Source organism: Mauremys mutica, chromosome 10 (assembly GCF_020497125.1).
Source record: "Mauremys mutica isolate MM-2020 ecotype Southern chromosome 10, ASM2049712v1, whole genome shotgun sequence".
Taxonomy (NCBI): domain Eukaryota; kingdom Metazoa; phylum Chordata; order Testudines; family Geoemydidae; genus Mauremys; species Mauremys mutica.
The window spans coordinates 44,257,574-44,274,915 of record NC_059081.1 but is presented as its reverse complement, the minus strand read 5'-3'; the positions used below and the strand labels follow the sequence as shown (position 1 = coordinate 44,274,915).

Here is a 17,342-nt window from a genome sequence, read left to right as displayed (position 1 = left end):
AATACAAAATTAAAGTGGCCACCTATCGACTCTGACTATTTGACCACAACAAATGTTTGTTAACAATCAATAGGTAGCAACTTGTTTTGCAGATTAATAATTTGGTCATCTAACAACTGTGACTCTCAATAAGTTAAGCACTAGCAACTCTTTCACTAAAGGCAGTACAACGTACTGTATGTCTCAGAAGTATACTTCTACTGTTACTACTGTCCCAATTCAGGGCAACTGCACTTAATCCTGCTCTATGGTACAGCAAAAGCACCCACTTGCAGGGTTCCCCTGGCTGTCACCTCTCTTGCGTATCTCTCCTCTTGGACAAGGGTATTTCAAGGTTAAACAGCTCCCTGTCTTCACTGTGGTGTTCCCAGCAGAAGATAGGCTGCCTAAACATATGCTTTCTCTTTCTCTTTTCTTGCTTTCTCTTCAGAGACTAATAACAGGGTGATGGGCACCAGTCGTAAGTTACCATGCGGTTGTCAGGACCCCGCGTAAGCGGTTGTCAGGACCCCAACTTCCATCTCGGGGATACATGTCTCTGTGCACCCCAGGGCAGGACCTATCCCCTGTTGACCTGCAACTTCCTGGCAGTCAGCAGCTGGGAAGGCCTCCCTGTTACAAGTTGAAACATCCCCCTTCCCCAGGGAGAGGATCCCAGGACAGGAGCTGGCTCTATCCAGCCCTTCCCGCAGGGACCTGCCTTGAGCCCCGGGGCTACAGGAACTGGTTACAACCATCCCTGCTGCTACCGAGGAATTAGAGAGACTCTCATATTTCCCCAGCAGCACCTGTGACTTTACCCTCCCCTCTGGGGATTTCAGCACAAGATTCCTTCTTGCCGATAACAAATCCTGGGACAGATTCTGCCATATAAAAAAAAATCATTCCCCAGTAGAAACGGTGCAAAATTGTGTGCCACCACTGCAACAGTTGTTTCAGCCTGCAAATCCCCAGTTTCCATGTGTACCTTGGCTAAAGGTGCAAGGACTTTGTAACCTCCCACTAATTCTAATTCTGCCATTTTTCCTAGTAACAAATCCTTCTCCTGGATCAGCTCCCTCCTGACCACAGAGATCTCTGCACCAGTATCCCTTAAACCTTGGAGCACTCTGCCATTCAGCTTAACAGCATGCATGTCCTCACTGCTTTGTTGTGTAGAAGCAACCTTTACAAATCCTGTGTGGTAAGAAGCAGTAGCCTGAGATACCCTGCAGCTTCATGTGTTACCTGGTGCCTTTTCCCACTCAGCCAAAGATGTTTATTCCTCAGGTGCTCAGTGGACTTACTGATAGCACCTTTTGGGCTCCTCTGCTTGTACAGCAGACTTGGGATGAGTAATTGGGGAATGGAGAGGTGAACTCCCAGCCTCCTCCTGATTCTGCTTTCCACCAACCCTGTACCCCTCTGCCAGTGGTTTGTTTAATTGCAGTTTGTGATTTCTCGAGAGTCTGCAAACTCAGCTAGTTCGCCCACTGCACCCACCTTTTTGCCCCACAAATACTGTTTTACATCATCACTGTTCCTGAGTAACTAAATCACACATTTCTTCCAAGCTTGTTATACTTTTTCCTCACCCACTTGTCTAATAAATCACTAATTTCATTTACATAAGCCACATTACTCAATCCAGATCCCCTTTTAAGACTACTGGATTTTACCCTGTAGGTTTCAGGTGTAATCTGGAACTGTTTCAAAACCAGTTCCTTAAATTTACCATAGTTTGAAGCATCAGCAATAGGCATCTTATAGAATATGTCCAGAGCTCTCCCAGTCAATTTTGTAACCAAAGTGGTCATCTTTTGATCTTCAGGAATCGTGTGGAGAGTGCACAGTCTCTCAAAGGTGATGAAATATTTGGCAATATCACTGGATTCATCATACTGTGGGCATAATTGCTCCCATTGATGGATGTTTGGGAAAGTGGAGCCAGCTGCTGAAGGGTTCTGTCTTTTCCACTCCATTACGGCCAGTTCATGCTTCTGGGTCTCAATTTGGACCATATATTTCTCTGTCTTTTAACTCCAGGACTAGCTGCCTCTCTCTTTCCTTCTCCTGAGCATGTTGCTTCTCCCTTTCCTTCTCCTCCTGGGCAGCTTTCTGTGCCTCAATTTCTTTGGCTTTTAAGTCCATGGCTCTTTTGTGAGCAGCTTCCTCCCTGGTTGCCTCTGCTTCTTAGAGCCTCATTTGAAACTCGCAGTCCTTTGCCTTCTCCTGTGCTTCCAGTCTGGCTCTAGTTTTGTAGCTGCCTTACTGGTAGTCATTTTCCTGCTTTCTTGTGGTTATTTCCCTCACCTGAAATAAACAGAAAATAACAAACCAGTAACCACTTTGTCTGTTCTCCAGCCACCACACTCAGAACTCACTTAAAATCATTACCAGTGTCTCAAAGCAATCAGCTGTGCACAGATCCTGTTTGACTATGCCACTGTGATGGGTTCGGTCACAGAGTCCCCCTGGGGACTGTTACCCTGATGTACTGAACTACCTCTGAGCCTGTTTTCCCTGTCAGCTTAGGACTCCATAACCCTGCATTGTTGAGCCAGACATGCTAGTCTGCTGCAACACAGACCCAGGTCTGGTCCATGCCCCCAAAGCTGCAGACATTTTAACCAAAAACTGCTTAGCAAGTCACCTATCTTCAGCACCCAGACACCCAGCTCCCAATGGGATCCAAACCCCAAATAAATCTGTTTTACTCTGTATAAAGCTTATACAGGGTAAACTCATAAATTGTCCACCTTCTATAACACTGATAGCGAGATATGCAAAGCTGTTTGCTCCCCCAGGTATTAATTGCTTACTCTGGGTTTACTAATAAACAAAAGTGATTTTATTAAGTATAAAAAGTAGGATTTAAGTGGTTTCAAGTATTAACTGACAGAACAAAGTAAGTTACCAAGCAAAATAAAACAAAACACGCATGTCTCCGCCTACTACATTTAAGAAACTGAATAGGTAAATCTTATCCTCAGAGATGTTCCAATAAGCTTCTTTCACAGACTAGACTCCTTCTTAGTTTGGGCCCAATCCTATCTCCTGGTACAGTTCTTGTTAGTTCCAGCTCAGGTGGTAACTAGGGGATTTCTCACAACTGGCAGTCCTCTTTGTTCTGTTCCACCCCCATTTATATCTTTCGCACAAGGCGCAAATCCTTTGTCTCTCTCTGGATTCCCACCCTTCCTTCTAAATGGAAAAGCACTAGGTTTAAGATGGATTCCAGTATCATATGACACGTTCACATGTCCTGTGAGACTTCATTACTCACTGCCTGGCACCCACGAATACAGGAAGGCTTACAAGTAAACAGAGCCATTTACAACCAATTGTCCTAGTTTAATGGGAGTCATCAAGATTCCAAGCCACCATCAATGATCCACACTTTGCATAGTTGCAATAGGACTTCAGAGTAATACTTCATATTTCTAGCTTCAGATACAAGAATGATATATTCATACAAATAGGATGAACACACTCAGTAGTTTATAAGCTTTGTAATGATACCTTACAAGAGACCTTTTGCATAAAGCATATTCCAGTTACATTATATTTACACTCATAAGCATAAATATATGGAGTGCAACATCATACATATCATCCTACAACAACATAAACTTTTATTTGTAATACACTGGACCCCAAAGGTATTAAATCCAATTCAGTAAGGCTATATTTATTCAATAAAGTTTGTCATAATTCCATAAGATTTGTCCAGGATATGGCAGGCTGTTGTCAATCAGTCAGAAGTATGTATTGGCATACATTAAAATTATTCTTGAGGACTGTCATGACTGGGGCATGGGCAGTCATGACTAGTGGTTGGAGCAGTGGAAGTCAGGCCTAGTAGTCTTGCAGTGGTGATCAGAGGCCAGAAACTGGGAATCAGAGCTGGAGGCGGGAGTCAAGCCGGGGTCAAAGCTGGAGCCAGGGTCAGAAGTCAAGCTAGGGGTCAGAGTTGGCGTTGGAGACCAGGGGCAGGGATCAAACAAGGCAGGTCAGGAAAGCAGTGCTCAGGAGTCAGACAAGAAGCCTGGGTTCAATGTTGCAGCCAGCCAGATATTCACCCAGTTGCACAGACAACTTCGAGTGCTGCCTTCTGGCTTAAATAGTACAGCCAGACCAATTGGTGGGGCTGGGCACTTCTCCAATCAGCACACCGATGGCTTCTCTGGTGGGGCACGAGAACTCAGCACATTAGTTACTAGCAAGTCGCTGGAAGGCGACTGGGATGTGAAGGTTGCCTGGAAGCCTGTGGTTCAAGATCTGTGGATCCTCACAAGGACTATCTGTCAAAATGCATGTAGGTGTTAGGAGCAACAAAGAGCTCAATGGATATACATATACTTCTGCAGCCGCAGTCCTGTCACTCCACAATGCTATTCATAGGGCAACAAGTGAGGGAGGATGTGGGGAGAAAAGTGAAGAGGTTGAACTCTACCAACCTATGAATTTTGTACACGTATAGGCTATTCTATAACAACACTGATGTGTCTGCCTATATATTCACTACATGCTGGCATCTGTGTTCAGTAAATTGCTAACATCGCTTCTGATATGGAAGCATAAATTGTTATTGGAGTCTTGCTTATCAAAAAAAAAGTGCATCGATGATGTAGTTTTTAATTTAATAAAAGAATACTCTGGTATTTTAATAATAATACATCGTATTTACATGGAATCTTTCATCCAAAAATCTCAAAAAGCACTTTTCAATTTAACCTCCAACACCTGTGTGTGTTTTGGTGCAGAGGATGGTGGGAAATAATATTTCAGTTCATAAGATTACAGCATAAAGAGACCTAGAGTGTTTGGCTGATTTACCCTGATGTTGTAGCCCAGTGGGAGGGATATCACTATTGAGGCTGTCCTGATGTAATGCTCATAAACTTGAAGGTCAGAAGGGACTGTCATGATGATCTAGTCTGACCTCCTGCCTATTACAGGCCACAGAATCTCTCCCATCCACTCCTGTAATAGACCTCTGGTATATGAGAAATAAGTTTTAAAGTACCTGCCAAAGGAATCAGAGTTCAGGTTGGACTTTTAAGATTTGGAATTTCCTGTTTGAGTTATTAATCTGAATGTTGCAATAGTAGTAGTTATTTAAATGGAATTTTATGAGTTCCTTGGAATTTTCATTAGAAAGCTTTGTCTCCATTATACATTGAGTAAGTAAGTAATCCATAAAGTGGATGAAGGTAAATCAGACATTCCTTATTTAGGAATAAGAGTATCCACATGTTGGGTTATTCTGGAATAGCTATTGCAGGTTAAATTCACACCTACCTTAATTCAAACTAACTTGCAAGTGCAGAGAGGCCCTAAGTGCCTGATCTTGAGAGGTGTTGAGTATCTGCAATGCATCTTGAATTCAGGGAGTTGCAGGTGCAGTTGCAGGCGCAGCATTTCTCAGGATCAGATGCTTAGCTCTTCCCATTTTGTTTGTCACCTTAATCCTCCATCTTTCAGTAGACTGTTATCTATATGCTAGTATAGTAAAAATAAATAATTACTCTCTCTTGGTTGTCCGTTTATGCCAGCCATTAATCTCTGACCTTTTTAGTGGAGCTTCCATGTGGTATATTTATAGATAATCTCTATTTGGCTCTTTACACATTTAAGAGCTACAATTAATGCACTTTAAACATGTACACCAGTATTAATTGTCCTGGCAGTAAAGGAGTAGAATTAGCCATGCTTTGCTATAGGATCTATCAAAACAAATGAATTCTCTCTTCTATCTCCATGGGATAAGGTATGCTATATTCAGAGCTGGAATGAAAGTGATTTATCACTAAGGATAGTGTGCAATTTGAGAATATGAACAAGAGAAGTTATTTTGGGACATGGCTCTGAACAAATACAATGAACTAAATTCATCTCTCTCTCTCTCTGTAACTCCATACATGTTAGTCCAAGCTGAACACTTTCTCATGAAAACTGGTGTGAACAAGACCTATGCATAGAGGAAAGCATGATATTGTCATCTAATAAATTGGAGCCTTTTGTTAGACTTGAACAAAATATGCTGCATCATGAGACTAAAGGATTATAAATAACTTGGGCCGTGATCCTGCAATGAATTGTGTGTAGACAGAGTCCTGGAGCTGATTGCAGGATTTGTACCTCAATCAGGAACTCTGTGACTGCAACTGATTACTCGTTTTGAACTGTTTTACAGCTGTAAAAGTGCTTTGTTTGTACACTTGAAGCAGTTTCTTATGTTAGATGAACACAGTACTGTAATGTGTTAATTACAGAGAATTTCCCCTCCCACTTCACCTAAAATGCCCATGATTAGGGGCTAATGCCATTTGTTTTTTCAAAATCTTTAAAAACAAGCCATAAAAATGCACACTGAAGTTTTAATCTATATAAGAACTGAATTGACTTTTCAACAGCTTAAAAACGGTCTGTAGAAACACTATTAAAATATATATTGTCAGTCTTTTAGGTTATATTTGGTCTGATGATGTCATTAGGTAGGCTATCCTCCCTCTGGAATCAAGTTGCAAACACGGTCCTGAACAGTAATTAGAGCTAAGCAGCAATTACAGCGCATATGATTTGTTCAGACTTATCACTTGCCTGCTGTCTCCTCACACCGAACATCACAAAAGCACCCCAGTGAAATGAAGGAATTATTTATCTCTAAATCTAATTCCACATATAATGCTGAAGTGGTCACAGGCTATGATCTTGCACACTAAGGTAAGCATTACTCTGTGTTTAGCACATACAGGGATTTTCCCCCCACTGTGAATATAAATAAAACACATCGGAAATTAATTTACGATAAAGTAAAGAAGTATTTAGTTAAAATAGCTGTCTTTTGTTGTTTTTGGAAGGTGGGGGGGTTTGTTTATTGGTTAATCCAATCTTTTCCTGAAAAATGTTCCTGCAAATACAGTAAATATACAAGGGAAAATGTAATCCCTGATATAACTCCATTGACGTCAATGGAATCACAAAAGGGTTATATGAACCAGAATTTATGAAGTATCAAAGCAAGTTTTGCCTTTTTTCCCCTTCTGTGTTAAAGAAAGTTGCTAACTTAGTTGTTGTGTAGCCTAACAGTCCTGTGTATGGTTTGCTGTCATTCTTGTTCCAGTGATTTTATCACATTACAACCAGCACTTGTTAAAAGTTGGAACAATTATTAGAAGCTTTCTGTGTCTCCACACACTCCTGCCGATCCCTCTCAAAGCATTGGGATAGGAGAAGGAGCTGTGATAGCTCACAGTTGATGTGGGGGGATTTGGCTAGTCGTACAGTGTGGTGAGAGAATGTTCCCAAACACTGAGAGAAGGAAGAGTAATAACATAGGGAGGAGAGGGGATGCAGAAGATGGTGAAAGGAGTAACAGTGAGAGGAGGAAGATTAGAGCAATAATAATTTTTTGTTTCTATAGTGACTTATCTGAGGACCTCAGAGCACTTTACAGACTTAATAAGTTAAGTCTCTGAACACTACTGTGAGGTGAGTATTTTGAATCCCATTTAATAGATTGGAAAACTGGGATTAAGGGCCTCGTCGATGGCCACACAGTATGTGTCAGAGCCAGGAACAGAATCTAGTCATCCTGACTCCCAAGTCTTGCACTTTACCCACAAAGTTATTTGGGCTGCATTATCATCAGTACGCAGCTGATACTCGACTCAACGTCTTTACATTTCAGATTCGACTCATTCTCCTACCACCTGAATGAGGTAGGGATCTGGAAAAAAGTAACTGACTGATGAGAAGTAGTTCATCTCAGATAAGATGTAGCAATGGCTTTGACATTGCTTGTAAATACTGACCTCATAATAGTCCTCCATGTATTTTTTTTTTTTTTTTTTACCTCCAGGCTAAAATACTCTACTGTACTCAGCTCTATACTTGATGTGTCCCTGGAAACGCCAGTAAGTGCAGAATGTGGGTGCTGCTCTCCTGAGTGGGGCAAGGTGCTGCGAAAACATAACACTTGAGTTAAACTCAGCTTGGAGGCACTTCCTGTCCACAGCCAGTTTAAGGCTCCCAGCTGCAAAATATTTTCCCTTTGAAAGTTTGTCAGAACCTGAATCTTAAAATTTTTTTCAACACAGTAAAGGATACTTATATTTGGTTTGCATTGACACTCCTTTATCCAGCCTCCAAAAGACTGCTTATGCCTTGAGTAAAACACCTCTTTTGTAAGAAAGAACCTATCTGTAGAGCTCGTCAGAATTTTTTTTCAGAAAAAAAATTGACTTTCCATTGAAAAAATTAAAGTTTTCAGTTTTCAGATTTTTGGCTTTTCTGACAAAAATTGAAGATTTTTTTTTTATCAGAAATATATTCTGTGTAAATAGTCATTTAGTTGAAAATCCAATTCTCTGTGCCAAACTGCCACAAAGATTATTTTTCTAAAAGGTACTCAAATACTAGGGTGATGGGTGCCATATAAGAACCTAGATAGAGGGAAAAGTGAAGTGTTTTGTGAAGTCCGCGGCCGGGTGGCCACACTACTCTGAGATGATTAAATAAACAAAAGGCAAGGGGAAAATATCAAATTCATAGGTCTGTGGCTGAATCCCAAAGGGTTTGGAAGTTCTGTCTAATTTGGATAAGCCTCAAAGTTCTTTTGGATAAAACTGACTCTGTCTTCAGAGAAGTGGCTAGTGTGATGTATGAGTTGTTGCTTGGTCGTGAATATGCATCTGGAACCAAAATGTATTTCAGCACACTCTTGGTAGAGATAAGGTTGAGTTTAACTCCAAGTCCCCCTCTATAGTCATTAATACCAGCTGCTAGCCTCAGTTAAAAGCAGCATTGCTGTGTCTTCACTGCTATTTGAACTTGGGTTAGGTAACTGGAGTTAAGAACACTCCTTTTTCTATTTGCAGTGAAGGTGTACCCTCAGAGGGGCTGGCTGGCCAACTGGGGAAAAAACAGTCTCAGGCAAAAGAAGGACTTCCCACTTAGGCCTTCTAAGACAGTGGTTCTCAACTAGGGGTACACACATCCCTGGGGGGTACGCAAAGGTCTTGCAGGGGGTACATCAACTCATCTAGATATTTGCCTAGTTTTACAACAGGCTACATAAAAAGCACTAACGAAGTCAGTACAAACTAAAATTTTGTACAGACAATACTTGTTTACACTGCTCTATTTACTGAAATTTAAGTACAATTTTTGCATTCCAACTGATTGTTTTATAATTATAGGGTAAAAATGAGGAAGTAAGCCATTTTTCAGTAATAGTGTGCTGTGACACTTGTATTTTTAGGCCTGATTTTTGTAAGCAAGAAGATTTTAAGTGAAATGAAACTTGGGAGTACTCAAGACAAATCAGGCTCCTGAAAGGGGAACAGTAGTCTGAAAAGGTTGAGAGCCACTATTCTAAGAAAAAGCCATTGAACAATAGGGTAAAGGGTGATCAGGCATTCAAAAAGAGATTGGGGCTCTGAAAAAAGGTTGTTCCATGAGAGAGGGAAACAGACTTTCTGTGAAGGCAAACTGAGACCAGGATGGGTCCCAAGAACTCTAGAGTTTGCTAAAAGAATGTAAGTTGGATTTGTTCTGCACTTATAACTGAAGCAGGAAGCCCATATAACTTAGTTTGTAGTGAAGCGTATGATTGGATGAGTCTAAGCATGCAAGTAGCCTGTTTCTTGTTTTAAAATCATTTTCTTGTATGTTGTGTTCCATTTACTAAATAAACCTACTACTTTGAAGAAGGCTGTTCATCTCTGTATAGCCCTGGTCACAGACTGCCAAAGGGAAGAGATGTAGGTATCCATTCAGACCTGCATAACAATAAATGGTTGGCAAAGATGGGGTTTTTGAGCACAGATTCCGGTCTAAGTGTGTGAGAATTGTAAAATTCCAGCCCGGACACATAGGTGCTGGAACTAGGGTGGCTGGGGGTGTGGCAGCACCTCCTGGCTTGAAGTAGTTTCTATAATATACAGGGCTTACAGTTGGGTTTAATGGCTTTCAGCACCCGCTCTATACAAATTGTTCCAGCACACCTGCCCAGACAAGTAAAGGCAGAAGCCTGACACCTAATGGGGTACACTCAGAGAGACCAGAAAGGGGACAGAGGTTCAGGCAGCCCTGTAACTATGATACATTGGTGGGATTGTGACGGTGATAAGCAATATATAGTAGAAGGAAAAAATAAGAAAATTTATTTTCCTGTCTTCTTTTGGGGAATAGGAAAAGACAGAAATAAAGAGCATCTACAGCTCGGGAAAAGTCAGCTAAAAGAATTGTGCAAAGAAAGGAACCTGAACTGTAGAGAGCTGAAAAAGACACAGCTGGTTAGCCTGCAATGATCTGATGACCAGAAAAGAAATGGCATCCCAGAACCAGATGAGGACTGGGGAGGATGACCTAGTTTGTTCAGGGCACCCGTAGATGTTAAGGAAGACAGGCTTGAACAAACCAGGACATTATGAGGAGGACAGTGGGGTCTCAGACATTGCATGTAGCAACTGGACCCTGTTGATATGGAGTTTCCTGAACCAGAGGAGTCTAGAGTGGGAGAACCTGCAGCATGGGAGAGAAAAGCAGGAGGGCCAGAGTTGCTGGTCCAAGCTCATGCTAGTGCAGCCTCAGGGAAGGTTTAATTTAAACCCCGCTACCTATGGTCCCAAAAGGCTGTTTCAGCAGTGGGCAATTGCAACAGCATAGGGACACCCTGGCTACACTTCCTTTCTTTGGCTCATCCCCTTTTCTGGTATTGAGGTGGTGTTGCACCACCTGTGAATTCCTCTATTGTGAGTGAATCCTCCATTGACTGGTTTGACTGCCTTTCTGGCTTTATGCCCTGTAACAATTCAAAGCAGCCATACTGAGATCAAAGATCTAGCCAGTTCTGTATGTGATAATCTTTGTTTAGGAATAAGCTGAAGTGTCACAAATATATAGGGTGAAATCCTGACCTATTGTGGTCCATGGTGAAACTCCAATTGTCTTCAGTAGGGTCAAGATTTTGCTCATAGTACCTAAGAGTACTGCATGTATTAATAGCCAACCGTGTTTATTTAGAATGGTGCAATCCAGTGCAGCAGAGTAGAATATGCTAGGTTATGACATGCCACGCAGCTTTCTAATTGAACAAATGGCTTTGTTGGTTTTAGAAGTCTGCAAAATTAGCTTTGTAGAGAAACAAATGACAAATATTTCCATGCTACCTACAGATAAAAGCAAATCACAGTTGTACTGCAGCCAGCACATTGCTTCTAAATGTATGAAGGATGCGTCTTAATTTATTTAATTGCTTAAGCTTGACAAACAGCCAATACTAATAAATATGCACTGATATTAGTATGTTGTTTTTTGGTTTTGTTTGACTTGGAAATATAAATATTGAAGAAGAAACAACTGGAACAGTACAGCACAGTGGCTGCCAAAATGAAATTGTATATGGCATGAGTATTTCCTCTTCTGAAATTTGTATTGTTCAGGAGCACATGCAGGACAAAAGTTGGAGAGAGAGAAATACTGTACAGGTTACAAAATCTGCAGGTTAAAATTTGAACAGATTATCATAAAGATATAGGCACTGTGAAGGTTAATTCAAACAGCTCTGACCTAACAATTTTAACATGATTATTTCAGGTGAAGAGGTAAAAATACCTTTCTCAATTCTACTTGTTTGGACACTTTTTGGTATTTACAATACAAAGTCCAGGATGATTTGTTGTTGATTTTAAGCTGTTTAACATCCAGAAGAGTTACAGTTGTAAATTAAGCTTTTCTTGATTGATTCATTTTCCTGTGAAATATTGAAAGTATTATTTTTCTTTAACAACAAAAAGCTTTGATACACATCTGTTTTTTCTGTTTCTAATTTTTGATACATGTACTGAATTCTAGAGATTGGAGAACAAATTCCTAGAGTGCCTTTCATATATTATTAATTATAAATATTATAACTGATTGAAAACATCAACTTTTTGTGATAAGCTCCACACATGTGAACTGCATGCATAGTATTTACAATCTGTTTTAAACATGAGGGAATTGAGGGAGAAAATTCTACTGAGGAAAAAACATCTTAATTCATGGAAATGAAAATGGTGCACAATCCTCAGTATTCCAGAGTACACAAGTTAGGCAAGATAATATCTTTTACTATACTAGAAATTGGTCCAGTAAAAGATATTACCTGACTTGCCTTATCTCGATCATATCCTGGGATTAACATGACTGCCACAACACTACAAACAGCTTAATGTTCTAGCGAGGAAGGCCCCAGTCTCTCTCAGCCTTGAGCATACACTTAATTTCAAGGATGGTGACTATTCCCATTGATGTCAGTGGGACTACTCACATGTTTAAAGTGAAGCATGTATATAATGCTTGTCGGGTCAGGGCCTGAGAATGGAGCCTGTTTCACAGCATGCAGTGCATTTATAGTTAGGCTAGTGAGGTCATTAAATCGTCTAGTTATAGTATTAACCATTATATTTAAACAAGTTAAGATGTCGGGCTTCATCCTGCCCCTGCTGAAGTCAGTAGCTCAGAACGGTTTTATCGGTGGCATGTTTTACGTTGATAACTCGTGCTGTTGACATTGTGAGGCTGATATTGGGAAAGGGATTATGGGTAAATCATTATACTCTGTATTTTGTAGCTACAACATTCCAGGATGAAAACCTCATAAAAATTTCCATAGATGTGTGTTGTCCTGTCATGTAAATTATTTACCTAGTTATTTACTAGCAATCCTTTTTATCTAAACTAGTTATTCTGTGAGCTCTTCAGATATTTTTGCTGTATATCTCTCAACTGCATAATCAATATGTAAATAAAGCCTATATATCTACTGTAAACTTTTTTATTGTACACTTACATTTTTTTCAATCTGTTTATAACTCCTAATATTGTGTCGGGGGAAATAGGATTCCACAGCCCTGCTTACCTGGCATGTTAAGTCAAAACTCCAATTAACTGCAAAAGGGTCAGGGATTTCATTCCAGGTTTGTATACTGCACGGCATGTATAGGAGAAATCCTAAATACATTTGACATGTAGAAACACTTTATTTCAAAGTATCTGCTTTTCTACAACTCAGAGTGTGAGAGAGCATGCATGTAGAATCCTGTTAATACATATAGTCATAAGATATTTCTTCGTGGATGATTGATAATGGAAGTATTAGTGTTACAGTCCACTTTTTCATTTCGAAGGACAGAATGATTTTCATAGTCTGGCTTGTTTATTATGTGAAGTTGAGTTAGTTATTTATAATAGTGCTATAACTTATCTATATAGTTCGTACAGTTTTATACAATATGGTCATGCCATATGAAATGAATGCAGAGTTTGTTGCAGCAGTTATGTCAAAAAGGCAAAACCTTTCAGAACCTAATGAGATCCAAAATGTTTGGTGTGTCCATTTCTCTAGTTTTGTTCCTATGCAAGGTCAGACACGGACTAAAATAAAGCGTTTCTGTGGATTGCCTTGCCTCCTGATTTTTGGGCAAGTGGACTTTCTACTAATCATATCTTACCCAATAGCCATTAGTAACCAGTCTGGATGACTAGTTATTCCTACTGCCTTTTGAAATACCACCTTTGACAATTCTACAGGTTTTAAATAAGTAGCCATTTATGTTGATGCAAGTGCTTCATATTCTTTAGATGACTTGATAGGTCAGTGAAAGAATTGACTGTTCCATTGATGTTTGAATAAGGTTTGAGAGGAATGAAGTCAATACAACTTCTAGATTTCAGATTATGTATGCATCACAAAGGTTTTAGTGGTAATCATATTGACTCTTGAAGGAACTCATTCATTAATTAGTACAGTGCTTTGGGGATATAAACTACTTAGTATTTTTCCCGTTGACAGTGGAAAGCAATGGAAGTGGCTCATACACGCTGCTGTTTTGATTCACAAGTTATTTTTAAAAATAAGTTACGTTGCCTGGGCAGTGCTGCTCTCTCAGGATCATGTTAATTTGCCATTTGGGAAATTCAGATAAAGAATTGGTCTTGAAAGTCACTCTCTTTCCTTTAGTTCTGACAAGCCATGGGAGCCTAGTGGTAGCAAATGGCAAGCACTAGCTTTTATTCTGCTGACTGTGTTTTAGGGGGAAAAATGGAAGAAAATCTGATAGATTTATTCACATAGCATTTTGTTTTCAGGGTGTGTGGGGGGGAGAATCTCAAAGTTCACCTTCCTGAAAATGCTTAATGCACTACTTCTAAAATATGGCTTTGCTTCAATATTATGATACCTGCACCTCACCATTTTCAGAACTAAATACAAAATTCATTTATTTGACTTAGCCTTTTCTTAGTAATCTCTCTCTCTCTGATATACTCAGAGACATACAACACTTTCACTCACACAACTAAGCAAAAAAACCAGAAAATCCTCAAAGCCTATAAACTAATCAGGGGAGCAAGAGAGATTATTTCTGTTTTTAAATACATGTAATTCAGATATTGTGGGGATGAGTCATATAAACACTTAGATTTAGTGACCTGCAAGGGTCCACTATATTTGTATGTCATTTCTGGAAATATCAGCTCCTAATGAAAGTAGATAGTAATGGGACATATTGCAGCAGGGATCCAGATAACAGAGCATCATTTTAATAGTGATTCTGCTCTGAAGAGAGAACCCTAATTGATTATTTTTAATACATATTTCATTAGATCATTAAAAACATGATTTACTTGAACACATCCCTCTTTCCATATAGTTGTCTATAAATAAATGTACTAAGGACTTAAAGGGAGGGATAGCTCAGTGGTTTGAGCATTGGCCTGCTAAACCCAGGGTTGTGAGTTCAATACTTGAGGGGGCCATTTAGCAAACTGGGGTAAAAATCTGTCTGGGGATTGGTCCTGCTTGGAGCAGGGGATTGAACTAGATGACCTTCTGAGGTCCCTTCCAACCCTAATATTCTATGATTCTATGACTTATTCGAGGGATGTCAGAGTCCTTAGAGGAGTAGATGTTGGCTCAGATCATTGTTTTTTAGTGGCCACCTTACAAGTTAAACTCAAAAAGATCAAAGATGGACCAAAAAGAGTGTTACAGCAATAGAGAAGTTCAAGGACAAAGAAACAGGTCAGATTCCAGATTGCAATTCACAACCATACCAGTGTTTAGCAGGACTGAGCTGTTGAAAGGCAGGAAGACATATGGTCAAACTGGAGGAAGATGGTAGTCAAGACATCCGAGAAAGAAGTGGGCTGCCAAAGATGGCAGAAGAAAGATTCATGAATTGCATCTGGAACATGGGCAGTTACTGACTAGCAGAAAGTTACCAATGTAAAAAAGGAACAGTGCAAGACACATGCCCAACTCTTAAAGGTGGATGCAAAATACAAAGAAAAGGATAAAGAAGAGTTTCAGGGAAGATAGAAATGTATGGTACCAGGAGAAAACTGCAGACACAGAAGAAGCAGCACAGCGGGGAGACTTGAAGAAGCTTCATAAAACAGTGAAAGACCTCTCAGGAAAAACCAGACTCTCACTGGAGATAAGAACATAAGAATGGCCCTACTGGGTTAGACCAAAGGTCCATCTAGCCCAGTATCCTGTCTTTGGCCAGTGGCCAGTGCCAGGTGTCCCAGAGGCAGAGGTGAAAGTAAGCCGATATGGTACGAAAGAAAGAGCCTGGACCGGCTTCCCCAGGCAGCAGTCCTCAGGCAGCGATTTAAAGGGCCCAGGGCTCCGGCTGCTACCACCCCAGGCCCTTTAAATCTCCACTGGCTCCAGCAGCCAGGCTCTGGCGGCAATTTAAAGGGCCTGGGGCGGTATCAGCAGCCCGAGACCCGCTGCTGGAACCCTGGGGTAGCAGCGGCGATGGGGCTCCAGCGGTGATTTAAAGGGCCGGGGACTCCTGGCCGCCACTACCGCAGCAGGCCCTGGACCCTTTAAATTGCCAGCAGCTTCGGCAGCGGGGCTCCAGTGGCAATTTAAAGGGCTTAGGGCGGTAGCGGTGGCCGGAGCCCTTTAAATCATCACCCAAGCCTCATTGCCAGAGCCCTGGGGTGGCGGCAGCAGCCAGGAGCCCCCAGGGCTCTGTCAGCAATTTAAAGGGTGGCGGCAGCTGGAGCCCCAGGCCCTTTAAATGGCCCCCAAATCCTGGGGCTCCCAGCAGCCTCCACCACTACCACAGCCAGAGCCCCGGGCCCTTTAATTGAGATTTAAAGGCCTGCGGCTCTAAAGACCCCGCCTCTTCCAGTTGAGGTCACGACCCTTCTGGTTGAAGGCCCCCCCCACACCTGCTCAGGACTCCAGTGTACTGGTAAGTCCTTTAAGTTAGTTTCACCCCCACCCTGAGGGAATGAGCAGAACAGGTAATCATCAAATGATCCATCCCGTCGCTCATTCCCAGCTTCTGGCAAACAGAGGCTAGGGACACCATTCCTGCCCATCCTGGCTAATAGCCATTGATGGACCTATCCTCCATGAATTTATCTAGTTCTTTTTTGAACCCCGTTATGGTCTTGGCCTTCACAACATCCTCTGGCAAGGAGTTCCACAGGTTGACTGTGCATTGTGTGAAGAAATACTTCCTTTTATTTGTTTTAAACCTGCTGCCTATTAATTTGATTTGGTGACCCCTAATTCTTGTGTTATGAGAAGTAGTAAACACTTCCTTATCTACTTTCTCTACACCAGTCATGATTTTATAGACCTCAATCATATCTCCCTTTAGCCGTCTCTTTTTCAAGCTGAAAAGTCCCAGTCTTATTTATCTCTCCTCATGTGGAACCTGTTCCATACCCCTAATCATTTTTGTTGCCCTTTTCTGAACCTTTTCCAATTCCAATATATCTTTTTTGAGATGGGGCGACCACATCTGCACACAGTATTCAAGATGTGGGAGTACCATGGATTTATATAGAGGCAACATATTTTCTGTCCTATTATCTATCTCCTTCTTAATTATTCCCAGCATTCTGTTTGCTTTTTTGACTCCCGCTGCACGTTGAGTGGAAGTTTTCAGAGAACTATTCACAATGACTCGAAGATCTCTCTCTTGAGTGATAAGACTCCATCATTTTATATGTATAGTTTGGATTATGCTTTCCAATGTGCATTACTTTGCATTTATCAACATTAAATTTTATCTGCCATTTTGTTGCCCAGTCACTCAGTTTTGAAAGATCCTTTTGCTCTTTGCAGTCTGCCTGGGTCTTAACTATATTTAGTAATTTTGTATCATCTGCAAATTTTGCCATCTCACTGTTTACCCCTTTTTCCAGATGATCTATGAATATGTTGAATAGGACTGGTCCCAGAACAGACCCCTGGGGGACACCGCTATTTACCTCTCTCCATTCTGAAAACTGACCATTTATACTTACCCTTTATTTCCTATCTTTTAACCAGTTACCAATCC

At 40.9% G+C, this 17,342-nt stretch overlaps 1 protein-coding gene across 6 annotated transcripts in view; it reads left to right on the top strand.

Moving 5' to 3' along the window:
• The window catches only part of ZNF385B (zinc finger protein 385B), a 242,038-nt gene that overhangs the window by 129,576 nt on the left and 95,120 nt on the right, over window positions 1–17,342 (top strand). Inside the window, exons 1-2 of one of the 6 annotated variants that reach the window (XM_045032913.1) lie at window positions 6,593–6,708; window positions 7,409–7,476. The exons of 4 other annotated variants lie outside the window; for them this stretch is intronic. The gene's annotated coding sequence lies outside the window, so the exon portion shown is untranslated. Of the gene's footprint in view, window positions 1–6,580; window positions 6,709–7,408; window positions 7,477–17,342 lie in introns of those variants that run through there. One more of the 6 variants, XM_045032914.1, reaches the window with a different exon arrangement.